The sequence below is a fragment of the Neofelis nebulosa genome, chromosome 2 (assembly GCF_028018385.1).
Source record: "Neofelis nebulosa isolate mNeoNeb1 chromosome 2, mNeoNeb1.pri, whole genome shotgun sequence".
Taxonomy (NCBI): Eukaryota; Metazoa; Chordata; class Mammalia; order Carnivora; family Felidae; genus Neofelis; species Neofelis nebulosa.
The window spans coordinates 212,720,706-212,737,025 of NC_080783.1; positions in this window are offsets into that span (position 1 = coordinate 212,720,706).

The following is a 16,320-nucleotide window of genomic DNA, read 5'->3' on the forward strand; positions in this document are numbered from 1 at the left end:
TGTCTCTCTCTCTGCCCCTTCCCGGCTCATGCCCTGTCTCTCTCTCTCTCTCTCTCTCTCTCTCAAAAATAAAATAAAAACATTAAAAAAATTTTTTAAATATTGTTGATTGATAGAGATCTGTGCACTGTGTTATAATTTAAATCTAATCTGTGAAATAGAAACACTTCAGCCATAACTTACGAAGAGCTCAGGGCCTGTGCTTTGAATTCATTTTTCTTCCAATTTAATTTGGCTGTGTATCCCTCCCCCCTCCTCAACCTTTCTAAAGCTTCACAAACAAGTGTCAGAAGGCATGGCATTCCTTGGTCACAGAGGTCATCATTTATACAGTACTGAGTCATACAAATGTCACAGGCGAGATGGCACCTGCCAATACTTGCCAGGGCTGAGACACCTGAGCTGGAATCCTAAACATTGTAATCAACCTGTCTGAGCTTCTATGCAAAACCTACCCATTGGCCACGTTATGATTTACGTTAACTAATTGTAGAGCAGTGGTTCTCAACTAGAGTGAGATTTGATCCCAAGGCGACATTTCCCAATGTCTGGAGATGCTTTGGCTTCTCATAACTGGGTGAGAGATACTGCTGGCCTCTAATGTGTAGAGCCCAGGGAAGTTGCTAAACATTCTATGATACACAGGACAGCCAGTCCCACAGCAAAGAATTATTTGGCCAAGATGTCAAAATGTTGAGAAATCCTACCATAGCTTATTCTGTGTCTGAGTTTCTAGTCTCACCTTCAGACATTTGCCTGCTCTATTGGAATATGAAACAAGAACTTGTCAAGGAAAAGGAGTATACCTCAACCTTTTGTTGTTGTTGTGACATCCTGTATTCCCAGAAGCCTTTCTAGACATTTCTTTCTAACTTATGCCTCCCTCACCATGAAATTTTAGTATCACAGATATACTGTATATCTGTTTATGGACTATGTGTGTATCTGTGCTCTCTGATGAAATACTACAGCCACCATCATGAAAGAGAAAACAAATATTTTAGTAGAGAAGAAGCTAATCTTTTACATGAGATTATAGACAGCTTTTTAAAAAGTTATAGTAAAATGCACATAACGTAAAATTTACCACCTTAAACATTTTTAAGTGTTTAGCTCAGTGGTATTAAGTACATCCACATGCTTGAGCAGCCATCACTACCTTCTCTGTCCAGAACTCGTTTCGTTGTCCCAAACTGGAACTCTACACCCATCAAAAAATCACCCCCCATTCCACCTCAGCCCCAGCCCCTGGCAACCTCCATTCTACTTTCTGTCGTTATTAAACTAGTGTAGGTACCTCATATAATTGGAAGATTCATACCGTATTTTGTCTTTAATTATGCCTGGAGTGCCTGGGTGGCTCAGTCGGTTGGTTGGGCATCCGACTTCGGCTCAGGTCATGATCTCACGGTTCATGGGCTGGAGCTCCACATCGAGCTCTGTGCTGACAGCTCAGAGCCTGGAGCCTGCTCTCTCTCTGCCCCTCTCCCACTCGTACCCTGTGCCTCCCTCTCAAAAATAAATAAAAACATTAAATTTTTTAAAATTGTGCCTGGCTTATGTCACTTAGCATAATGTCCTCAAGTTTCATCCATATCGTAGAGTGTGTCAGAATTTCTTTCCTTTTTATTTTTTATTAAAAAAATTTTTTTTAATGTTTATCCATTTTTGAGAGACAGAGCACAAGCAGGGGTGGGGCAGAGAGAGAGGGAGACACAGAATCCGAAACAGGCTCCAGTCTCTGAGCTGTCAGCACAGAGTCAGGCGCGGGGCTCGAACTCATGAATCATGAGATTGTGGCCTGAGCTGAAGTCGGACACTTAACCGACTGAGCCCCTCAGGCGCCCATCTTTCCCTTTTAAGGCTAAAGAATAGCCCATTGTAGGTATAGAGCATATTTTGTTTATCCATTCATCTGTCGGAAGACACTTGGGTGGCTCCCACCTTTTGGCTGTTGTGAATAATGCTGTTGTGAACATGGGTGTGCAAATATCTGTTCAAGATCCTGCTTTCCGTTCTTTTGGATAGATACCCAGGAGCGTGGTGCTGGATGTTTCATTTTTAATTTTTTTGTAAGAACTGCCACACTGTTTTCTGTAGTAGCGACACCATTTTACATTCCTCCCAAGAACGCATGAGGCTTCCAATTTCTCCACGCCTTCGCCGAAACATTATTTTCTGGGTCTTGGATAGTAGCCATCATGATGGGCATGAGGTAGTATCTCCATGTGGTTTTGATTTCCATTTCCCTAATGACTAGGGATATGAACATGTTTTCAGGTGTTTGTTGGCTATATAGATCTTCTTTGAAGAGATGTCTATTCAAGTTCATTGCTTGTTAAAAAAAAATTTTATTTAAATGCCAGTTAGTTAATATATAGTGTAATATTGGCTTCAAGTGTACAATACAGTGATTCAACACTTCCATGCATCACCCAGTGCTCATCACAGCAAGTGCCCTCCCTCACCCCCATCACCTATTTTATACCCCGACCCCTGCCGCCTCCCCTCTGGTAACCATCAATTTGTTCTCCACAGTTAAGAGTTTATTTCTTAATTTTTTTTTAAAATTTTTTTTTCAACGTTTTTTATTTATTTTTGGACAGAGAGAGACAGAACATGAACGGGGGAGGGGCAGAGAGAGAGGGAGACACAGAATCGGAAACAGGCTCCAGGCTCCGAGCCATCGGCCCAGAGCCTGACGCGGGGCTCGAACTCACGGACCGCGAGATCGTGACCTGGCTGAAGTCGGACGCTTAACCGACTGCGCCACCCAGGCGCCCCTATTTCTTAATTTGTCTCTCTCTCTTCTCTCTCTTTTTATTCCCCTTTGCTTCATTGACCTTTTAATTGTGCTGGCTATTGAGTTGTAAGAGTTGTTTATATATTCTGAATATAAACCCCTTCCCCCTTATCTGATCTGCAGGTATTTTTTTCCCATTCTTGGGTTCTTTTGACTCTCTTGATCATGTCTCTTTTTTTTTAATGTTTATTTATTCTGAGAGGAGTGGGGGGAGAAGGGCAGAGAGAGGGAGAGAGAATCCCAAGCAGGCTCCGTGCTGTCAGCACAGAGCCCGATGAGGAGCTGGCTCTCACAAATTGTGAGATCATGACCTGAACCAAAATCAAGGGTCAGATGCTCAACCGACTGAGCCACCCAGGCATCCCTTGATTGTGTCATTTGATGCATGGAAGTTTTGAATTTTATTTTAGTCCAATCTGTCTATTTTTACTTATTTTGCCTGTGCTTTAGGTGTTATATCCAAGAAATCACTGCCAAATCCAATGTCATGGAGCTTTCCCTCTACATTTTCTTCTAAGAGTTTTATGGTTTTGGCTCTGACGTTTACATCTTTAATCCATCTTGAGTTAATTTTTGTGTGTAGTGTAAAGGAAAGATTCAACAACTTCTCCTTCTCCTCCTCCCCTACATCCCCCTCCTCCTCCTCCTCCTTCTTCTTCAGCTTCTTCTTCGTCTTTTTCTTCTTCTGCATGTGCTAGTTTTTCTGGCACCATTTATTGAAAAGACTGTCTCTTCCCTATTGAATGATCTTGGCACATTTGTTCAAAATCATTTGATTATATATGCGGGGGTCTATTTCTGGGTTTATAAACAGCTCTTAAATATCAATTCCTCTCTCATGTTTCTTCTTCAAACATCTGTTTCAGCCTTGGGAAAGTTTTGGGTGTTCTGTTTTGTTGTTAAGAATTTATGGCCAAGAATTTTTAAATGTTTAATGATTAACATTTTGTATCCTCCAAGAACCAATGTTTGCCCCTGTTGGGAATGCATAACTCAAATCAATAACCTCCTGATTATGGGAGGAAAAGTTCACTAGTACAAAGGTTGAACACATTGATCAAAATAGAGATGTTGTATCCATAAGATAACATTTCCCCAATTACTTTTCCTAATGAATGCTGTTCACGCCAAATGGCTCTTCAGTTTAAGATCAGGATTGTGTTTAGCAGATCCAAAGAGGCAACATGCCCAACAATGGACTAAAACCCCCTAGCAGTGAGAAAACCAAAACTTCACTTCCTCATACTTTGATTACCTAATCTAAAAATATCAACAAACCCAGGCTCCATTTGACTGGAGAGGCACCTTGCCTCTTTCTTGATGTATCTCATGATGCAGGGCGTAAGGATAGCAATATGGAAAGCTTAATATTAATCATACTCTTTTTATGTATTCTACTCTGAAAGCAAATGTCAAAGAAATTTACTAGCAAGACTGAAGCCTCATTAACGTCCTCTTATGCCACTCAGGATTATGTCTAGTTCCAGGGAGGCAGACCAAAGCATGAGGAAACCGTAAGCCCGAGGCGATGTTTTTCAAATTTTCTCTTCCGATAGGATTAAAACAAGCAATAGGCATTCCTAGGGGTTTTTTCCTTATTTACCCAGGTGGCATCACAAATCACAACACCCCAACCACTTTGTATAGTTGACCATGATGTTAGATTATGACAACAGCTATATTGAGCAAACAAATATTTTAGCAGGGAATAAACTAATATTTTATGCAAGACTATAAATGGCTCTGTATTTATTTACATATTTTATTTTGAGACAGAGAGAGACAGAGAGAGTGGTTGATCTCAGTTGTGAGTTCAAGGCCCACAGTGGGTATGGAGATTACTTAAAAATAGAGAGATAGAGTGAGTGCAAGTGGGGCAGAGGGGCAGAGGGAGAGAGAATCTTAAGCAGGCTCCGTGCTCAGTACAGAACCCGACAAGGGGCTCGATCCTACAACCCTGGGATCATGACCTGAGCTGAAATCAAGTCTATTGCTCAACTGACTGAACCCCCCAGGTTCCCCTACAAATGGCTGTTAAATGTAAAACTAATTCCTATGTTTCTTTTATTTATTTATTTATTTATTTATTTTTCAATATATGAAGTTTATTGTCAAATTGGTTTCCATACAACACCCAGTGCTCATCCCAAAAGGTGCCCTCCTCAATACCCATCACCCACCCTCCCCTCCCTCCCCTATGTTTCTTTTAAAAGTATTTGTTTTAGGGACGCCTGTGCCTGGGTGTCTCAGTCGGTTGAGCGTCTGACTCTTGATTTTGGCCAGGTCATGATCTCATGGTTCATGAGTTTGAGCCCTAGATCAGTCTCCACACCGATGAGGCAGAGCCTGCTTGGGATTCTCTCTGCCTCTTCAGGACTCTCTCTCTCTCTCTCTCAAAATAAATAAATAAACTTTAAAAAATAAAATAAAAGCACTTGTTTTTACTCTGAAAAGTATTTTAGTGTTTTGTTTTTGTTTCTAAGAATTTGTGGTTAAGAATTTTTTTTAAAGAATTTGTATGACTTTAATTATGATGCCTAGTATCTCTGGGCCTGATTTTTATGTATGTAAAATTAAGGAACTAGACCAAACCCCTAAGATCCCTATTGGTCTAAAGTCTATCATTCTAATTGTATTTATATAAACTTCTCTCAGAAAGTTTCACAATAAAAAACTGAGCCAGTAATATTTGACAAGCAGAGGTATTTTGAGTTAAAAATAGTGTAGTTGAGATATCCCTTACTTTGTAAGAAACCCTCTAAAATTTTTATTTTATAAAACTTCTTCTTAAATTTGATTTATTTATTTAAAAAAATTTTAATGTTTATCTACTTTTGAGAGAGAGAGAGACAGAAAGACAGAGTACGAGTTGGGGGAGAACAGAGAGAGACACACACAGAATCCAAAGCAGGCTCCGGGCTCTGAGCTGTCAGCACAGAGCCCCACGCGGGGTTCGTGAACCTTGAGATCATGACCTGAGCTGAAGTCACACGCTTAACCAATGAGCCACCCAGGCTCCCCAATTTTATTTATTTTTTTAAAGAGAGCGCGGGGGGAGGGGGGACACCTGGGTGGCTCAGTTGGTAAAGCATCCGACTTCGGCCTAGGTCATGATCTCACGGCTTGTGAGTTCGCACCCCACATCGGGCTCTGTGCTGACAACTCAGAGCCTGGAGCCTGTTTCAGATTCTGTGTCCCTCTCTCTCTCTGCCCCTCCCCCGCTCATGCTCTGTCTAAGAATAAATGAAACATTAGAAAAAAAATTTTTTTAAACATTAAAAAAAAAAAAGAGACAGAGAGAGCGCAGGGGAAAGGCGGAGGGAGAGAGTCTTAAGCGGGCTCCATGCCCAAGGCAGGGCCCAATATGGGACTCTATCTCACAGCTGTGAGTTCACAACCTAAGCCGAAATCAAGAGTCCTTGGCTTAACCAACTGAGTCACCCACTTGCCCTTAAACCTTAAGCCTAAAGTTTAGGGAGCCTTAAACTTTAGGCATTTTTCAACAATAACAACTACTTAAGTAAGCATCATTTGCAATTCCTTTTATTACAGGTGACATATGGAGGGAAATGCAGAACAAAGAAAACCATAATATTGTATAACTTGAGACTTCACATGGTATCTTAAAATGTCACTATGGAATTTGGACATTTACGGTTAAATAAGGTAGGCATGTTCTTTCAGTGACAAAAAAATAAACTCATTAGCTGATAACGTATCTATGGGAACATATATAAATACATATATAAATATGTATTATAGAAGGCACATTATATAAAACAAATGTATATAATACAGTCTTTAATATGAAATGGGCAAACGTGTTTATATAATGTAAACTATGATGTATACATACAAAAGTCACTACTTCGAATCAAAGAACAAAAAGACTATCACATATATCTTTTTATGTAATCATCTTGTTTGTTTAGATATAATTAACACATAATTTTGTATTTGTTTAGACGTACAATAACATAATATCTCTTTTTTTTTTAATTTTTTTTTCAACGTTTTTTATTTATTTTTGGGACAGAGAGAGACAGAGCATGAACGGGGGAGGGGCAGAGAGAGAGGGAGACACAGAATCGGAAACAGGCTCCAGGCTCCGAGCCATCAGCCCAGAGCCCGACGCGGGGCTCGAACTCATGGACCGCGAGATCGTGACCTGGCTGAAGTCGGACGCTTAACCGACTGCGCCACCCAGGCGCCCCACATAATATCTCTTTTAATTAAAAGAGATTATTACAGATTCTCCCCCTTAGATGGAAGATTGCTGAATAACAGAACAGGAGTTGACTTGAAAACAGCAAGAAAAACAATTTCTTCTAAATCTACAATGTCTATTTCAAAAGTAGTTATAATTCTAAAAGCATAATTATAAGAATGGCATGTATGAGATTAATAAATATTATAATGGTGTTTTAATCTTTTCTGGCTTCACTGAATTTTTTTCTGCTAAGATTTCTGAACAAAATATATAAAGGGGATGCCATTAATGTATTCATTTATTTAATTCTGTTCCACTTCATGTTTAGAATAATACAGGTGGACGACACTTGTGTATACAGTTATAATAGGGCAAAAATAGGTAAAGAAAGCAAAGTGGAAGAAAAAAAAAGAGGTAAGTACAACAGACGTTTCCATAAAAGTACCTCAACAACCTCCTTATGGTTCAAACATAATGTGTGTCCTATGCCTGCTATAAATAAATATGTAAATATAAATATATTTATATATATTTATAGATACATAAAATAGGTATATAAAATCTGTTTTTAGATATATATTTCCCTGTAGTGAGGGAAGTCCAGAAAAGCCTTTGGTCTAGATGAAATCTGACAGCAGTCTACTGAGGAATTCCTTCTTTTTTGCGGAGACCAGTCTTTTTCTATTCAAGCCATCAACAGATTGGACGAGGCCCACCCATTCATAAGACCCTCCCTATGGAAGGCAATCTGCTTTACCAAAAGTTTTCTAATTTAAATGTGAATCTCATCCAAAAACACCCTCCAAATTGATATAAACAAATAGCCATTACAAAGATAGAGTAATACTATAAAAATGAATCTGATCTTAACAAATATTAATGGAAATATAACACTGGTACTTAAGTATTGCATAGCAATATTAATTAGCACATTCAGATAAAATTCTTTTTTCTGTCAACAATTTCCATTCAGAGGCATGTTTATGGGTAAACTTATTTTTTCACAACTCTACAATATTTCTTTCTCCTTAAAGGGTAGCACTAAACAGTTGCTGATGAATCTTCTACATTTGGTTGCACTTTGTTCTCTTTTTCTGTGCATGTGAACTTATGAGTGAAGATTATTCCTATGAAAAGGGAAAACTGTATTAAAGCAAAGACAAGACCAGCTCAATCATGTTTATAGATCTTTTATATTTCCGTGTCTTTAGCTGTAGATTAATGTGTGGCATTCAGGCAAGACTTGACATGAAACCTGGAGAATTTCTGTTACTGCTTCAGGACTAGTTTATAACATACATCATTTGTTTTTAGTATAAACATCTTTAAAGAATATTATCAACCAATAGAAAGAAATGTATTTCTACCAAAGCACCTCCAAATTCCTAGAGGAAAATGTGTTTTTGTTCCAAAATTTACACACACACACACACACACACACACACACACAGAGCATTTACTGGTAAAAATATGAGATTACCTCTAAAAGCAAAAAATAAGGATGCAAATATAACATTGGGGCGCCTGGCTGGCTCAGGCTGTGGAGATCGCAACTTTTGATTTCGAGGTTGTGAGTTCGAACCCCACTTTGGGTGTGGAGATTACTTAAAAATAAAATCTTTAGAGGTGCCTGGGCAGCTCAGTCTGTTAAGCACCCAACTCTTGATTTCAGCTCAGGCCACGAACTCACGGTTTGTGAGTTCGAGCCCCGTGTCAGGCTCTGAGCTAACAGCACAGAACCTGCTTGGGATTCTCTTTCTCCCTCTCTCTCTGCCCCTCCCCTGCTCTCTTGCTCTCTCAGAATAAATAAATATTCCTTTTAAAAAATCTTTAAAAAAAGAATACAAATATGACATTAAGTGTAAAAAAGTGATTTCCTCCCGTAAACGCCCCCTTTCTGAGATCTCTGTAGGAACGAACCTGCTGTGTCTCACCCTCATACTTTTCCTTTTGCCCTGCATTCTTTATCTGTCTTCACTTCATTGTTCGTGTTCGGATTAGTTGATCCTGAGATGTGACAACACAGTTGACTGCATCACTAAGTTGACTAGGAGGCAAGGGGAGGTTCAGGTATTCCAGGTTTGTCCATTTACTCTGCACAGATTTATGGAACAGCAGGCAAAGTCTGGGAGGTGGAGCCCTGCCTTCATGGGGTTGGGACTGATAGTCGGCCGATTGAGGCACAGTCTATCCCACCTGAAGTCAAGGCCTCGTGTGACACCTCATTAACTGTACCTTTCAGCTTGCCTACCTTCGTTCCCTGTGACTCACCTTTGCCCATCTTACTGGCTTGCTCCTCACTTCCCCTCTCCCAGAGAAGCCCCATTCCCACTTTCCCAGTGGTTCCGTCTTCACTTGCCCCCTTGTGAGCCCCTCCCCTGCCCTTCCTCATCCCCTCCCGCCACGCCCCCCGCCCGCCCCCACAGTGGGGAGAAATTCCTCCTTCTTTCATACTCCCAGAGCTCCACATCCTTCCTAGAGCTGTTTCCTAGGAAGGCTTCCTCGAGCCTTCCATCGGCCTGTTTCATTGCATTTAGAACTTTCTGCTTTATAATTCTCATTATTTGTGCCCACATCTTAGCTCTCGCACTAGACTGTTAATGACCCGAGGACAGGGTGCAAGGCTATTTGGTTCTGTCATCGCATCTGTCACAGTGCCCTGCCCACAATGGATACAGCTTATGGGGCGAATAAATTACTGAATTAGTGATTCCTTTGGGCAAGTCACTTACCTCATTTAATCTGGTCTGCAAAGCGAGTTGGGGTGTAAATGTTTGCAATGACGACTTTTCCTCATGTTTTCCCGTAAATCCTGAAGGCTCTGATTAACCATACCTCAATCATATGTAAAGGTCTGGATCCGTAACCTTGAACTGGAAGGGTATAGAGTAAGCTTTTCTGGCCCTTGGTCCCTGCCTTCTCCAGACCCGGCTGACCTTCAAGAAGATGATAATGATGTGGCTGTCAGCCCTGACCATCATCTTCCCCAAGTGTGGAAATCTACCCTCCTGGCCCCCTTCTCTCCTATCCCAAACGCTCTCCTTCTCTGAGGCCGTGCTTATGACTTTGTGCTCATGGATCTGCTCCTACCCGCCCCCCGCCGCCTTAGCTCCTTGACTGGCCAAGCACACAGAGTTACACTTCACACCTTTCCTCAATATGAGTTTATTTCCGGACTCTGGATTCTATTCTATTGATCTATGTCTGTCCTTATGCCAGTGCCACACTTCTGACCACTGTAGCTCTGAGGCAAGTTTTGAAATCAAGAAACATGAGCCTAATTTTATTTGCTTTTTAAAAATTTTTAAATGTTTTTATTTTTGAGAGAGAGAGAGAGAGAGAGAACACGAGCCGGGGGGGCGGGGGGGGGGGGGGCAGAGAGAGAGGGAGCACAGAATCTGAAGCAGTTTCCAGGCTCTGCTAAGCTGTCAGCACAGAGCCTGACACAGGGCTCCAACTCACAGACCTCAAGATCATAACCTGAGAAAGAGTTGGATGCTTCACCGACTGAGCCACCCAGGAACGCCCTAATTTTATTTTTTAAATAAATTAAAATTTTAAATTTGAATAATTTTATTTTCTTTTTAAAATTAGGATGTTCCCTGATTTTATTTATTTTTATTTTTATTTTTTATTTTTTTTCAATTTACATCCAAATTAGTTAGCATATAGTGCAACAATGATTTCAGGAGTAGATTCTTTAATGTCCCTTACCCATTTAGCCCATCCCCCTTCCCACAACCCCTCCAGTAACCCTTAGTTTGTTCTCCATATTTATGAGTCTCTTCTGTTTTGTCCCCTTCCTTGTTTTTATATTATTTTTGTTTCCCTTCCCTTATGTTCATCTGTTTTGTCTCTTAGAGTCCTCATATGAGTGAAGTCATAGGATTTTTGTCTTTCTCTGACTGGCTAATTTCACTTAGCATAATACCCTCCAGTTCCATCCACATAGCTGCAAATGGCAAGATGTCATTCTTTTTGATTGCCAAGTAATACTCCATTGTATATATATACCATATCTTCTTTAACCATTCATCCATCGATGGACATTTGGGCTCTTTCCATACTTTGGCTATTGTTGATAGTGCTGCTATAAACATGGGGGTGCATGTGTCCCTTCGAAACAGCACACCTGTATCCCTTGGATAAATGCCTAGAAGTGCAATTGCTGGGTCGTAGGATAGTTCTATTTTTAGTTTTTTGAGGAACCTCCATACTGTTTTCCAGAGTGGCTGCACCAGTTTGCATTCCCACCAACAATGCAAAACAGATCCTCTCTCTCCACATCCTCGCCAACATCTGTTGCTGCCTGAGTTGTTCATGTTAGCCATTCCGACAGGTGTGAGGGGGTATCTCATTGTGGTTTTGCTTTGTATTTCCCTGATGATGAGTGATGTTGAGCATTTTTTCATGTGTCGATTGGCCATCTGGATGTCTTCTTTGGAGAAGTGTCTATTCATGTCTTTTGCCCATTTCTTCACTGGATTATTTGTTTTTTGGATGTTGAGTTTGATAAATACTTTCTAGATTTTGGATACTAACCCTTTATCTGATATGTCATTTGCAAATATCTTCTGCCATTCCGTCGGTTGCCTTTTAGTTTTGTTGATTGTTTCCTTCCCTGTGCAGAAGCTTTTTATTTTGATGAGGTCCCAGTAGTTCATTTTTGCTTTTGTTTCCCTTGCCTCTGGAGACGTGTTGAGTAAGAAGTTGCTGCGGGCAAAATCAAAGAGGTTTTTGCCTGCTTTCTCCTTGAGGATTTTGATGGCTTCCTGTCTTACATTGAGGTCTTTCATCCATTTTGACTTTATTTTTGTGTCTTGTGTAAGAAAGTGGTCCAGGTTCATTCTTCTGCATGTCGCTGTCCAGTTTTCCCAGCACCACTTGCCGAAGAGACTGTCTTTATTCCATTGGATATCCTTTCCTGCTTTGTCAAAGATTCATTGGCCATACGTTTGTGGGTCCATTTCTGGGTTCTCTATCCTGTTCCACTGATCTGAGTGTCTGTTCTTGTGCCAGTACCATACTGTCTTGATGATTACTGCTTTGTAGTATAGCTTGAAGTCTGGGATTGTGATGCCTCCTGCTTTGGTTTTCTATTTCAAGATTGCTTTGGCTATTTGGGGTCTTTTCTGGTTCCATACAAATTTTAGGATTATTTGTTCTAGCTCTGTGAAGAATGCTGGTGTTATTTTGATAGGGATTGCATTGAATAGGTAGATTGCTTTGGGTAGTATCGACATTTTAACAATATTTGTTCTTCCTATTCGGGAGCATGGAATGTTTTTCCATTTTCTTTGTGTCTTCTTCAATTTCTTTCATAAGTTTTCTATTGTTTTCAGTGTATAGATTTTTCACCTCCTTGGTTAGATTTATTCCTAGGTATTTTATGGTTTTTGGTGCAACTGTAAACGGGATCGATTCCTTGATTTCTCTTTCAGTCACTTCACTGTTGGTGTATAGGAATGCAACCGATTTCTGTGCATTGATATTATATCCTGCAACTTTGCTGAATTCATGAATCAATTCTAGCAGTTTTTTCGTGGAATCTTTAGGGTTTTCCATATGGAGTTCATGTCATCTGCGAAGAGTGGAAGTTTGACCTCCTCCTGGCCGATTTGGATGCCTTTTATTTCTTTGTGTTGTCTGATTGCAGAGACTAAGACCTCCAATACTATGTTGAATAACAGTGGCACAAGTGGACATCCCTGTCTTGTTCCTGACCTTAGGGGGAAAGCTCTCAGTTTTTCCCCATTGAGGATGATATTAGCGTTGGGTTGTTCATATATGGCTTTCATGATCTCGAGGTATGCTCCTTCTATCCCTATTTTCTTGAGGGTTTTTACCAAGAAAGGATGCTGTATTTTGTCAAATGCTTTCTCTGCATCTATTGAGAGGATCATATGGTTCTTGTCCTTTCTTTTATTGATGTGATGAATCACGTTAATTGTTTTGCAGATATTGATCCAGCCCTGCATCCCAGGTATAAATCCCACTTGGTTGTGGTGAATAACTTTTTAAATGTATTGTTGAATCCGGTTGGCTAATATCTTGCTGAGGATTTTGCACCCATGTTCATCAGGAAAATTGGTCTATAGTTCTCCTTTTTAGTGGGGTCTCTGTCTGGTTCTAGAATCAAGGTAATGCTGGCTTCATAGAAAGAGTTTGGAAGTTTTCCTTCCACTTCTATTTTTTGGAACACCTTCAAGAGAATGGGTGTTAACTCTTCCTTAAATGTTTGGTAGAATTCCCCTGGAAAGTCATCTGGCCCTGGACTCTTGTTTTTTGGCAGATTTTTGATTACTAATTCGATTTCCTTACTGGTTATGGGTCTGTTCAAATTTTCTATTTCTTCCTGTTTCAGTTTTGGTAGTGTATATGTTTCTAGGAATTTGTCCATTTCTTCCAGATTGCCCATTTTATTGGCGTATAATTGCTCATAATATTCTCTTATTATTGTTTTTATTTCTGCTGTGTAGGTTGTGATCTCTCCTCTTTCATTCTTGATTTTACTTGGGTCCTTTCCTTTTTCTTTTTGATCAAACCGGCTGATGGCTTATCAATTTTGTTAATTCTTTCAAAGAACCAGCTTCTGGTTTCGTTGATCTGTTCTACTGTGTGTTTTTTTGTTTTTGTTTTTTTGGTTTCGATAGCATTAATTTCGGCTCCAATCTTTATTATTTCCTGTCTTCTGCTGGTTTTGGGTTTTATTTGCTGTTCTTTTTCCAGCTCTTTAAGGCATAAGGTTAGGTTGTGTATCTGAGATCTTTCTTCCTTCTTTAGGAAGGCCTAGATTGCTATATACTTTCCTCTTATGACTGTCTTTGCTGCATCCCAGAGGTTTTGGGTTGTGGTATTATCATTTTCATTGGCTTCCATATACTTTCAAATTTCCTCTTTCATTCTTTAGTAGGATGTTCTTCAGTGTCCATGTATTTGTTACCTTTCCAAATTTTTTCTTGTGGTTGATTTTGAGTTTCATAGAGTTGTGGTCTGAAAATATGCACGGTATGATCTTGATCTTTTTGTACTTACTTAGGGCTGATTTGTGTCCCAGTATATGGTCTATTCTGGAGAACATTCCATGTGCACTGGAGAAGAATGCATATTCTGCTGCTTCAGGATGAAATGTTCCGAATACTTCTGTTAAGTCCATCTGGTCCAGTGTGTCATTCAAAGCCGTTGTTTCCTTGTTGATTTTTTGATTAGATGATCTGTCCATTGCTGTGAGTGGGGTGTTGAAGTCTCCTACTATTCAGGTATTACTATCAATGAGTTTCTTTACGTTTGTGATTAATTGATTTATATATTTGGGTTCTCCCACATTTGGCGCATAAATGTTTACAATTGTTAGGTCTTCCTGGTGGATAGACCCCTTGATTATGATATAATGCCCTTCTGCATCTCTTGATACAGTCTTTATTTTAATGTCTAGATTGTCTGATATAAGTATGGCTACTCTGGCTTTCTTTTGTTGACCATTAGCATGATAGATGGTTCTCCATCCCCTTATCTTCAATCTGAAGGTGTCTTAAGGTCTACAGTGGTCTCTTATAAACAGCGTCTAGATGGATCTTGTTTTCTTATCCATTCTGTTACCCTATGTCTTTTGATTGGAGCATTGAGTCCATTGACTTTTAGAGTGAGTACTGAAAGATGCAAATTTATGTTTCTTGTAGAGTTGGAGCTTCTGGTGGTGTTCTCTGGTCCTTTCTAGTCTTTGTTGCTTTTGATCTTTTTTTTTTTTTTTTCATCTTTTCTCCCCCCAGAGAGTCCCCCTTAAAATTTCTTGCAGGGCTGGTTTAGTGGTCACAAACTCCTTTAATTTTTGCTTGGGAAACTTTTTATCTTTCCCTCTGTTTTGAATGACAGTCTTACTGGGTAAAGAATTCTTGGCTGCATATTTTTCTGATTCAGCACATTGAATATATGCTGCCACTCCTTTCTGACCTGCCAAGTTTCTGTGGATAGGTCTGCTGCAAACCTGATCTGTCTTCCCTTGTAGGTTAAGGACTTTTTTTCCCTTGCTGCTTTCATGATTCTCTCCTTGCCTGAGTACTTTGTGAATTTGATTATGATATGCCTTGTTGATGGTTGGTTTTTGTTGAATCTAATGGGGATCCTCTGTGCTTCCTGGATTTTGATGTCTGTGTCTTTCCCCAGGTTAGGAAAGTTTTCTGCTATGATTTGCTCACATACTCCTATTTCTCTCTCTTCCTCTTCTGGGACCCCTGTGATTCTGATGTTGTTCCTTTTTAATGAGTCACTGATTTCTCTAATTCTTAAATTGTGCTTTTGCCTTAGTCTTCCTCTTTTTTCTGCTTCATTATTCTCTGTAAGTTTGTCCTTTATATCACTGATTCTCTGTTCTGCCTCATCCATCCTTGTTGCCACAGCATTCTGGTTCAGATATCTTGCTTGTATCTGTGTTGGTTAAATCCCTGGCTGTCGTTTCTTCATGCTCTTTCTTTTAGGGTGAATTCCTTCGTTTTGTCATTTTGAAGGAATAAAAGGAATTAATTAAGTAGAAAATGTTAAATTAAAAAAATTAAAATTAAAAAAATATTAAAATTTTAAAAATATTACAATTAAAAAATTAAACACACACACACACACACACACACACACAAATCAAATAAATGATGTTAGATCCTAGGTGTGTTTTGGTCTGGGTGTTGAAAGTGCTTTGACAGATTAGAGAAAAAAAGGGCAGGGGGAGGAAATCGTTTGAGAATTTGAAAAAATGAATACACTGAAGTAGACTAAAATGAGATTATGGGAGTAAAATAGAATTTGAAAAAATTTACACAAAAATAAAGAATAGAGTAGAAAAAAATTAAAGAAAAATATTTTTAATAAAAATTAAAAATAAAAGTGAATTTTTTCTCTTTCTGTATTCAAGAAAAAGAAAAGAAACAAAAATGAGAAAAAAGAGGAAAAAAAGGAAATCGTTTGAAAATTTGAAAAAGTGAATACACTGTAGTATACTAAAATAAAATGATGGAAGTAAAATAGAATTTGAAAAAATTTACAGAAAAGTAAAAAATATAGTAAAAAAATTAAAGAAAAATATTTGTAATAGAAATTGAAAGTAAAAATGAAGTTTTTCTCTTTCTGCATTCAAGAAAAAGAAAAGAAACAAAAAAGAGAAAAAAGAAAAGAAAGAAAAAGGAAATCGTTTGAAACTTTGAAAAGGTGAATACACTGTATTAGACTAAAATAAAATGTTGGAAGTAAAATAGAATTTGAAAAAATTTACACAGAAGTAAAAAATGTAGTAAAAAAACAAAGAAAAATGTTTTTAGTA